This window comes from Neovison vison, chromosome 2 (genome assembly GCF_020171115.1).
Source record: "Neovison vison isolate M4711 chromosome 2, ASM_NN_V1, whole genome shotgun sequence".
In the NCBI taxonomy this organism is placed as follows: domain Eukaryota; kingdom Metazoa; phylum Chordata; class Mammalia; order Carnivora; family Mustelidae; genus Neogale; species Neogale vison.
In genome coordinates, this window is record NC_058092.1 from 17,473,129 (window position 1) to 17,484,379 (window position 11,251).

Below are 11,251 nucleotides of genomic sequence, written 5' to 3' on the forward strand. Positions count from 1 at the left end.
TCCTTAAAAAAAAAAAAAAATTTGCTGAAAGATTGAGTGACATGGAGTCCCTGAAAACCATGGGAAGGAAGCTGTGATCTATACCATGGATCCCGGTGGTTCTCAACCCTGGCTGCACGTTAGAATCACCTGGGGGGGAGGTTTTAAAAACTAAAAATCTGGGGCGCCTGGGTGACTCAGTGGGTTAAACCCTCTGCCTTCAGCTCAGGTCATCAAGCCCCGCATCGGGCCCTCTGCTTGGCAGGGAGCCTGCTTCTCCCTCTCCCTCTGCCTTTCTGCCTGCTTGTGATCTCTCTTTATGTCAAATAAATAAACAAAATCTTTAAAACAAACAAAAAAACTAAAAATCTGGGCCCACCCCAAACCAGTTTAGTCTGAGTCAGCATATGGGGACTTGGTTCCTTGGGATCATCTGAAAAACTCCCTAGGTGATTCTAATGTGTAGCCCTGACGAAGAATCGGGGCTGCAGGCCATAGGAGGCTGTGGGAAGGGTTTTACCCAAAATCAGATTTGCATGTTAGAAATGCTCTGAAATGACAGCTCTATGGGAAATGAATGGGGCTGGGGGCCAAGGTGGTGGTTGTTGAGAGGTTATTTTGGTGATCCAGGTGAGAGAGGATAAGAGCCTCAACTCAAGGAGATGGTAGAAGCAAGTAGATTTGGAGAGAGTCTAGGAAGATAGAGTCAGCAGGATCTGGTGGCTGGGGCGGGGGTTGGGTAAGAATCTAGGACAGGCCACTGACATCAGGCTTGGGCAATTTAGGTGAATAATGTTAAGTGTGATTTAACATTGAGTGACTGTTGAACTCTAGGCTTTTCCTAATCTCTTTCCTCTTGCCTCAGGCCCTGAGTATAGCTCCAGCCACTTCCTTTTCTTCTTCACCATGGTCACTACCCATCCTATCCACTTGAGGCGAGGGGATGACACTTCTTCCACAAAATCCTGCTCACAGGGAGCAGTCCCTAGCTCTTCTCCTCCATGCCATCCCTAAGACACACTCTGGGCCTCTTTTCTTTAAAAAATTAATAAGGGGGAAGCAAGGGAGAAGTTTTCCCCCTATTGTCATCTAAGCACACCTCATGTAAGAACATTTGGAAAATACTGGGGAAAAAAGTCTAATCCGTTCAGATCCATGTAATCCAGTCGCCGCCCTTGTTCTGGTGTGTTTCCTGCACCCCTCCCCCGTTTCACTACACATAGATGATTCTGTTTTGCTCCTTTTATAGTTGTAATCATACTGGTGAAACTGAACTGATTACAAAAATGACAAGGCAGCCGTAGGGAGGCAGCTTGAGTGTGGTGCAGAGAAAGCAACGGAGAGCGATATCCGGTGGAGACAGGAGCGTGGGAAGCAGGCTCTCATACGTTGTTGGTGGGAATGAATGTACGTCAATAGCCTTTCTGGGGGGAAACTTGACAACATCTACTAAAATCTTATATAGGCATGACCTTGACCCCATAATTCTGCTTGGAATTATCCTACAGAAATAAATGTTCAAGTGTACACAAATTCAGGTGAACAGGGTGTTTACTATCTCATTTAATAAAAGAAGAAGAAACGGGAGACAACCTAAGTGCTTATAAGGAGCTAAGTTAAATAATTCACCGTATTTCCACTGAGGTGGACCGATGCCGATATGGAAAGTGCTCCGTGGTGTGTTACGGCAGACGGCCCGCTGAAGGTTGGTATGCGGTGTCCCCTTTTAGCAGTAAAGGCAAACACAAAGTGTTTCTGTCTTGAAAGGCAGGCACTGACCTGTGAGCAGTGGTGATCCTGAAGACTGAACTGGTGAGACTCGGGAGGCAGGGACGTGATCCCCCGAAGCTCCAGAAACCTGCTCATGTAGCCCTGAGATTCGGGCTCTACAGGGAGGCCTTGTGGCTCAGCCCCATTCTTCTTACTAGCTCTGTGACCTTTGACAAGTCATTGCCCTTCTGTGGCTTCATTTTCTCTTAAGTCAAATGAAGATCGTGATTGTCCCCATCTTACAGAGTTGAAGTGAGAATTAAATGATGTAATTCTTGCACAGCTCCTAACAGTGTTTAAACCCTAAATCAGATTCCTGAGTTTGCATCCCAGCTTTGCAATTCATTGAGCAATTTTTTCACTTCTCTGAGCCTTGGTTTCCTACAAAGTTGTAAGGATTTGGGATAATAGTAAGTAAATATCTCGCTGAAGAAGTTGTCTCTGGCTCCAATTCCTGGCCCCATTGCAGAATTGGTAATCCCAGTCTCTGGATTCTGTACCCGAGAGTGTATTCCATTAAATCTCCAGTCAAGGGGGAGCACACTTCAGTGCTTTCAGAGCTCAAAGTAACTGAAGTGGGCCCAGCAGCCCCAGTGCCAGAGGCTGGGGGACTCGTGGGGATGCGGTGAGAAGGCAGACTTCTGCTGCTACTCAGCTCCGGCACATGTCCGGTGGAGACTGGCCCAAGACCTGCCAGATTTTACCATTTTTGGAGAGAAGTTGTGAAATTCTCTGATTTTTCCTCTTGGCAAATGTTGATGTTGTAAACTCAGTGAGGGCAAACAAAACATGGCAGCCAGTTGTACGTAGCCCTCGAGCTTCCTGTTTCCGTCTCCACTGTAGCTTTCCTGTGTTGGGGTTGGCAAAATAGTGACCGAGTGCCTGCTCTCCCCATGCTCCTTCGGTGCCTGCTCACGTTCACCGTCCCGTCACCTCAGGTTTGCCAGCCTACCATTCCCATCAGGTACTGACTCCGCTGGGCTCGAAATAGCATTTCATTGTGGCTTTAATTTGCATTTCCCGGATTACTGCTACGATCGATCATCTTTTTTATGTATCTGTAGGTGTTTCTTCTTCCTCAGTAGAATTTTTGTTTTGAGTCCTTGGCTCGTCCTCTAGCTGCTGATAGATTCAGAGCTTCCCTCATGGAATTTTTTTTTGAATAACATCACACCTGCTAGACGGGCCTCCTTGTGTAGGTTGGGGTCTGTCTGTCCGTCTTAGGACACCCAGCACACCCAGCACCAAACACAGTCACTGCGGCAGAGTAGGGACTCACTAAAGAGTTGAATGAATCAAGTGCTATTTCTTTTTGTTTGTTTGTTTTTTAAGATTTTATTTATTTGTCAGGGAGAGAGTGAAAGAGCACAGGCAGGAGCGGCAGAGGCAGAGGGAGAAGCAGGCTCCCTGCTGAGCAAGAAGCCTGATGCGGGATTTCATCCTAGGACCCTGGGATCATGACCTGAGCCCAAGGCAGCTGCCTAATGGACTAACCCACCCAGGCGCCCTCAAGGACTATTTCAAGAGCATGATATTTATTTATTTTGCTGTTCTTGACACAAGTATTACTGATTGAGCTATCAACTTATTCGACAAGTATAACTCCCTTTCTTTGAGGAGAAAACAGACTGAGAAAGACTTACCTGTATCTTGCCCCATTAAGACCAGAAAGTAAAAAGAGGAACTGACCGGCGCTAAGGGAGCTGTGATTCTTTTAGGTGATTAGGGAAGTATCTTTTGAAAGGAGTATTGGCACTTGAGAGAGGACAAGATTGGATCTCTGATAATCATCTGCATAGAAACTATCCTAACAGGAGCCTGAGGATAATAAGGCTGAGAGGTGAGTGCTCCCTCAGGAGTTGGTGTTTCCCATTAACACCGGAATTGAATGTGCCCGTTTCCCCACCACACAGAGGGTTCTCCCTCCTTCATCGCTCAGGCACAGAGTGAAGCCTTTTCTGCGGTGAAGTAGAAAAGACATTGTTTTCACAGCCAGAGACCTGGGTTCCATTGCCAGTGGTTTCTGTTAACTCACCGAGCCTCAGTTTCTTTTTCTGTAAAATGGGGACAGTAATAACCTGACTCATGAGGCTGTCCTTTGAATGAGAAAACAAAACAACAACAACAAAAGAGAAAGCATATAAAGCATTCACTTATGTTAATAATACTATGTCTCGGGGCGCCTGGGTGGCTCAGTGGGTTTAAAGCCTCTGCCTTCGGCTCAGGTCATGATCTTGGGGTCCTGAGATCGAGCCTCGCATCGAGCTCTCTGCTCACTGGGGAGCCTGCTTCCACCTCTCTCTGCCTGCCTCTCTGCCTACTTGTGATCTCTGTCCAATAAATAAATAAATCTTTTAAAAAATAATAATAATACTATGTCTCCCGTTTGATTTTTCCTGTTGATGTTACCGTAACTAGTATTCCCTCATTCCAGGTCAGCGGGACCTCTTACCGGGCAGGGAGGAATCTAGGCCCATGGGTGACTCTAAATCAGCCAACCTGTCTTAGGCATCTCTGTTCCCCTGAGTGGTCTTCCAATATTTGATTTGCTGATCAAGCCTGCTCTCTGTGGTGGCAGTTTCTCTGATTCTTGGTTACGTACACAACAACTTCTCTCGAGAGTATGTTCCTTGAGGGCTGCAGGGCGGTCACGCTGGTTTGAACCCAGTGGTTCTGTATGGCTGCAGGTCATGCTGGTTTGAACATGGTGGTTCTGTGTTCTACGTGGCTGGTTTTGCACCTGTGCTCAGATGACCTGCTTTCTGTTTTTAAGGTAGAAGAATAGGCCCTCTCACGATACCACTGGAAGTAGCCGTGGATGTGTTTATCAATTTCAGGGTGTCTTGGTCAAGATTGAAGCAAAGGGGAAGTACCCTGTGAGCACTGCTTTTTCCCTTGGCTCTCCTTCATTTACCCTCCACGCAAGCCATACTTCCATTTCCTCCACTACTGCAGATTCTGTCAGAACCCCAGTGCCTTTATACCTGCTGTTGTCTCTCCGGGAGTGTTCTTCCACTCATTCTCCCCCTGGCAAATTCCTTCCATCTCATCCTTCAAGAGCTAGATTAAATGGTCCCTCTCTGAAGCCTCCTTTGGCCCTCCAGTGCAGTTAGCCCTCTCTTCCTGGTCCATATTCATTCATTCCCTTACTCAGTCAACTACAGCTTAGTCGAGGGTCTGTTGTGTGCTAGGGAGAGGCTATTGGACTCACTAAAAAATAAACAAACAAAAACAAAAACCCCAGTTCTTGCCCCAAAGAAGTTCACGGGCTAGCAGGAGAGACTGATGCAAACATGGGGACAGAGAAGCTGACTGTGTTAGGGAAGGACTGACGAGGAGCACCACACCAGCCTTGGGGGACAGATGGCAGGGAGGTTTCCTAAGGTGGTGGCCTGAGTCTTAAGAGTGTGTGGGTGTACAAGTGGAGGGACTGGCTCAGGCAGAGGCACAGAGAAAAGAAATAGTGTAGAGCCCCGCATCGGGCTCCCTGCTCAGTGGGGAGTCTGCTTCTCCCTCTCCCTCCCCTTGCTCATCCTCTCTCTCTCAAATAAATAAATAAAAGCTTTAAAAAGAAAAAAAAGGAAACTTTATGTCAAGATGGAAAAAAAAGTATAAATCATTTGACAGAAAAAGAAGCTCTGAAAACAAAACTCTTGCTAGATCGTCTTGCCCGCCGTGTTCTGCCTAAAAGTTGTCCCCCCAAGAGAGGTCTCTACAGTTGTTAGAGAAGTTTGCCGCTGGAAAGTCTGAGAGAGTGGACATCATTTAAGAGCCCAAGAAAGATCATGGCAGGGATTTTGAGGAGAGGATGGAATCGAGAAACATTTGGGAATGAAAATCACTGTGTTTAATGAGATGTGGTAGGAGAGAAAAGGGGAATCAAGAATGGCTTTCAGGGGTGCCTGGGTAGCTCAGTGGATTAAAGCCTCTGCCTTCGGCTCAGGTCATGATCTCAGGGTCCTGGGATCGAGCCCCGCATCAGCCTCTGTGCTCAGCGGGGAACCTGCTTCCCTTCCTCTCTCTCTGCCTGCCTCTCTTCCTACTTGTGATCTCTGTCTGTCAAATAAATAAATAAAATATATATTTTTAAATGGCTTTCAAATGTCTAGCCTGGAAGGCTGAGGGTAGATGGTGGTTCCAGCTGTAGATGTGGTGAAACACAAATTTAGAAGGGGGTGGGTGGATAAGGTCACTTCTGTACATCTTGCAGTTGAGATACCCAACAGACAGCCGGGTGAGGCTTTGGAACAGAGCTATTGGGTACAGACGGTCCTGGAAGCTGACAGTGTAAGCCCTCTGGTAGAGTAGTGAGGGTGTGTGCTTTGCTACAAATCCTCCCAGCCTGAGAACAGGTCTCTGCCCTCCCCTGCAGAGGAGTGTTGGAGTTTCCAGGGGACAATGGTGCTCTTAGTCATCTCTGCCTCAAGAGCTCTTAGGAGGAGAAGGGCGAGGAGGGGAGGTTTAAGGAGAAGATGGCGATTTCCATCTTGAATCTGCTGAGTCATAGGGCCATGCAGGGGGACATCCAGGAGGAAATGCCCATCCCAACAAATTCAGAACTCCATCCGGGCACTCTGAAGGTTGAGACTAAACCTATAGATTTGAGAGTGACCAGCCTATAGAGAGTGGTAGAAACCATGAGAGAGGTTGAGAACACCCGGACTATAGTATGAAAAAAGTAGCAGGCCCAGTACTACACCCAGAGGAACTACATCATTTAAGGGACAGAAGTGGTGGGAAAAGAGACCATTAAGGAGACAGAGAAGGAACAGAATCAGGAGAGAGAAGTGTCATGGGAGCCCATAGCGTGGCATTTCCCAGAGAGGAGAAATCCCTGATGTCAGCTGTATGTAGCAGAGAGGTCTGCCACCAGAAAAACAGCTTGCAACTGGGATTTTACTGGTGACCTTAGAAAAGTTGTTTCCAGTAGAGTGGTGAGAATAGAAACCAGCATTCATACAGCATTGAGGAGAGGAACAAGCCTGGACAAATGTAGACTGTATTTTAGGGGAGGTATAATGTACCTTTCTTACTTATTCATTCAATATTTATTGACTGCTATGTGCCAGGCAGTATTCTAGGTGGTAATGAGTAAAGCAGTGAACACAAGTCCCTGCTTTTATGGAATTTATATTCTAAGAGTAGAGAAAGAGAGACACTATATACAAGTATACCAGGTGGATGTAAGTTTTTTGAAAATAGTGACAGATGTGTGTGTGCATCTGTGCATGTGCTATTTTATATAGGGTGATTAGATAAGGTTTCTGAATGAGGGACTTTTTTTTTCCCCCTAAAGATTTTATTTATTTAATTATTTATTTGGCAGAGAGAGAGAGAGACCACAAGCAGGGGGAACAGCAGGCAAAGGGAGAGGGAGAAGCAGAGTCCTTGCTGAACAGGGAGCCTGATGTGGGGCTCGATCTTGATCTCAGGACCCAGGGATCATGACCTGAGCCAAAGGCAGATACTTAACCAACTGAGCCAACAATCAAGTGACTTTATTTTTTTGAGTGACTTTTTAAAAAAATACATTTTGTTTATTTATTTGACAAACAGAGATCACAGGTAGGCAGAGAGGCAGGCAGTGGGGTGGGAAGCAGGCTCCCCGCTGAGCAGGGAGCCCGATGGGGGCCTCCATCCCAGGACTCCAGGACCATGACACGAGCCAAAAGCAGAGGCCTTTACCCACTGAGCCACCCAAGTGCCCCTTGAGTGACTTTTATTTTTATTTTTATTTTTTTCTTAAAGATTATTTATTTATTTATTTGACAGACAGAGACCACAAGTAGGCAGAGAGGCAGGCAGAGAGAGAGAGGAGGAAGCAGGCTCCCCGCTGAGCAGAGAGCCCGATGCGGGGCTCGATCCCAGGACCCTGAGATCATGACCTGAGCCGAAGGCAGCGGCTTAACCACTGAGCCACCCAGGTGCCCCTTGAGTGACTTTTAAAAGGGATTGAGGAGTTTGTTTTAAAGGACAATATCCGATTAATTGTAGTCCTTAACTCTTGGCACATTGTCTACAGTGTTAAAATACTTAATTTATAGGTTTTAACACTCTCCTACCTTGAATCCTCAAAAGGTTACAGTAAAATACAAACTCCTTGCCATGGCCTCTAAGACCCTTCTTAATCTGCCTTCCTCATCAAAATGCATCTCCTCCTTCCCATTCCACTCCAGCATACTCACCAAATCTAAATTCATTGATTGAATGAATGGTGGATTGAATGAATGAAGTGTGTCAGTTGGATGGTGTCTTCCCAGGTGGCTTCTCTCGCGACGGGCAGTGAGGTCAAAGGGCTTGAGCCTTGTTGCCGGACAAACATGGCTTTGACGCCTGACGGTGCTGTTTACACGTTCTGTGACCTTTCGTAGGTCTAAATCCTTAGTTTTCTCATCTAAATCCTTAGTTTTCTCATCTGTGAAATGGAGAGTGCATGAAATCTGTTGTAGGAATAAGGATAAAGTTAATAGTTCATGCAAATTGTTTAGCATAATACCTGGCATTTTGCAAGTGCCAAGAATTTGGATTTTTATCATCATCATCATCATCATCATCATCATCGTTGCCATTGCTTTGATCAGCTCTCTTCAGGTAACTGATAAGGAACCAGGGCTGGCCAGGGGCAGGGAGTGAGTCAGAGATGGAGGAGAGGTGACCAGCATTAGGTATTCAGACACGTGGGCAGGCCAGGGTAGGCTTTGGAGCTAAGCAGAGCCCATTTGGGGTTTGTCATTTACCACGTTCGAGCTAGTTGCTCAGCCTCTTGGAGCTTTGCCTTCTCCCTCCTGAAGAAGCCTCACAAGATTGCTGGCGGGAGGCGAGATGACAGGTGTAAGAGTAACACAGAGCGGGGCCCACCCACCTAGAAGGCAGGGAGCAGATCTCCCAGCCCCACCCTGCCGTGGCTGCCTTCTTAATCTCTACTTAACCCAGTGGGTTTTATTTATTTATAATTTAATCAATCCAGACTTAATCCAGTCAGTGTTCCTCCTTCCTCACCTCCTGCCCTCCTCCCCTTTCTCTCTGTAGTGTCAGCCCTGGCAGTTCCAGGCCCACTGCCTTTGGTGTACTTTTTTTTTTTTTTTTTTTTTTGGTGTACATATTTTTGCACAACTTCCTTCCAAGGGCATTTTCAGCAAGGACTGCAACCACATTCTGAGTTCCGGGGGCTGAGGGCACAGGCGCACTTACATTTCCTAAGCACCAGTGTCCTCTTCTGTGAAATGTATTGTGAGAATTAATAAAGATGACATTATTGGTCGATAGTTCTCTGCCAGGTATGTTCATACACAATCTCAATCTACAAGACAGTGGTGCTGGGAGGTGAAGCTTGCATGCCGCTCTGTCAGCATTCACTGAGTGCCTCCTGTGCTCTAAGTACTGTTTCAGCCACAGCAATGCCTCCTCGTGGAATTTACACAATGGGAAGAGATTATAAACACATGAAGCCCTAAATTAGGTAATTTCAAATTGCGATAAATGCTCTAACAAAAATCAAGAGTTAACAAGAGGCATTTAGGCTACTACCTAGATACAGTTTATATAAATTCATACTGTATAAAAATATCAAAGTATATACATGTTACTTTAAATTTTTTAGGGTAGTTTCTTTTCCTGGGAAATACAGAGTCTCTGTGGACTGCTCTCCAAGGCCATTACAGAATGCTGCTCAGCCCTCGTAGACAGAGGGCCTCAGAGAGTTTCTGGGCCTGGTATTCTTACATTGTTAGTGGAGGGTTTAATCCACCTTCAAGGCAGTCTGTGAGAGGTGTGGATTTCCAATCTTAGACCATTTCCTGGAAGGGGGCTCTCCACTTGCATTGCTGTATTTGAGGAAGGCAGATCCAGCCTGTGAAACCAAGAAAGATGCCATCCCGAAGTACATAACCAACTGAGCATGTTCGAAGGATGTGGAACAAAGATGAATGTAGTCAATTCAGAAAAAAATGAGCCATTGGGGAAGAAAACAGTGGCTACAGCTGTGCAGAATGAAACTGCCCAGTTGGAGGGTTTTATATTCTCTTTTACGGCAGAATGCAATATTCTCTTAACCAAAGCAATGAATTTCCCCCAATAATTGCTCCTTTAAAAAAGGGGGGGAACCCTACTGTATACCAGTTGCTTAACATAACACATTAATAAACTTCACACGAAATATATAAAGTAGGAGGAAACAGTCTCTGCCAATGTAGGGAACCTGACTGGGAGCCACTGTTAGCACTTCTAGAGTTGGGAACTGGGGCTCAGGTTGTCACCCAGCGTCAACCCTCCATCCTTTACACTCATCATCCAGCCAACCTCAGATGCTGCTTCCCTAATAGGATAGAGTGGCAGGACCCAGAACAGGAGAGGTGCAAGGGGGAGCCCTCCATCCATCAGTCGTCCTCCCTCAACGCGCGGTTCAGCCCATGGAACCTCCCCTAACCGTTCCATGAAAGGCAAGGACTCCTCTCTGCTGCTGAGGACAGGATATTTGTGTGTTTTTGTTTGTGTGTTTGTTTTTCAGTGTTTTAAATGACTCTAGTACCAGTCAGCCCGAAATTGCTCTTTTCCAAAATTAAAATACTTTTAAGTTATTTTCATGATGGGGCACCTGGCTGGCTCAGTTGGTAGAGCATATGACTCTGGATATTGGGGTTGTAAGTTCAAGCCCCACGTTGAGTGTACAGATGACTTAAAAATAATAAAATCTTTAAAAAAAGTCTATTTTTATTATAAAAGCAGACCCTACTTGTTGCAAAAACTCAAAGTGTGCCTAGCAGAAGATTCCCATCTTTCTCCCACAGTATAACCTTAAATTGCCTTCTGGGCAGAATAAGATGGGTCTTTTAATTCCTCTCACGGGGGATCTATAGTATAGGTAAGAGAGCTAGGGAGTCCCCCAAAAGTTTTCAGATAATAATCTGGGCTGGTCTTAGTTTAATAATAATTAGTTCAGTTTTCAACAAACCTTCATGGAATGTCACCTGTGTGTTAGGTGTTGCTGATCTAAGATGGACAAAATAGCCTCTGACTTTAGGGAACTCATTCTGTTTTTTTTTTTTTTAAGGTTTTATTTATTTATTTGACAGAGATTACAAGTAGACAGAGAGGCAGACAGAGAGAGAGGAGGAAGCAAGCTCCCTGCTGAGTGGAGAGCTCGATGTGGGGCTCGATCCCAGCACCCTGGGATCAGAACCCAAGCTGAAGGCAGAGGCTTTAACCCACTGAGCCACCCAGGCGCCCCTCATTCTGGTGTTCAACACCCTGTGTAAACCAAGGATTGCAATGGTAATCCCTAGTGAACATATGCAGAATACCATTTTTAGGACAGGTTCAAAACTTTCTCTTTAATCAGAATAACACATAATTTACTAACCAGAGAAGTATTGATATAGTCAAGCACAAGAGCTCTTTACTTTGCAGGTAAGCCTGGCCTGGGCTGACACAGACGGGGCAGAGGAGTGGGGTGCACCCTCCCCAGTCATCCTGAGCAGCATGCATTGTTTCTTTTCAGTCTGGT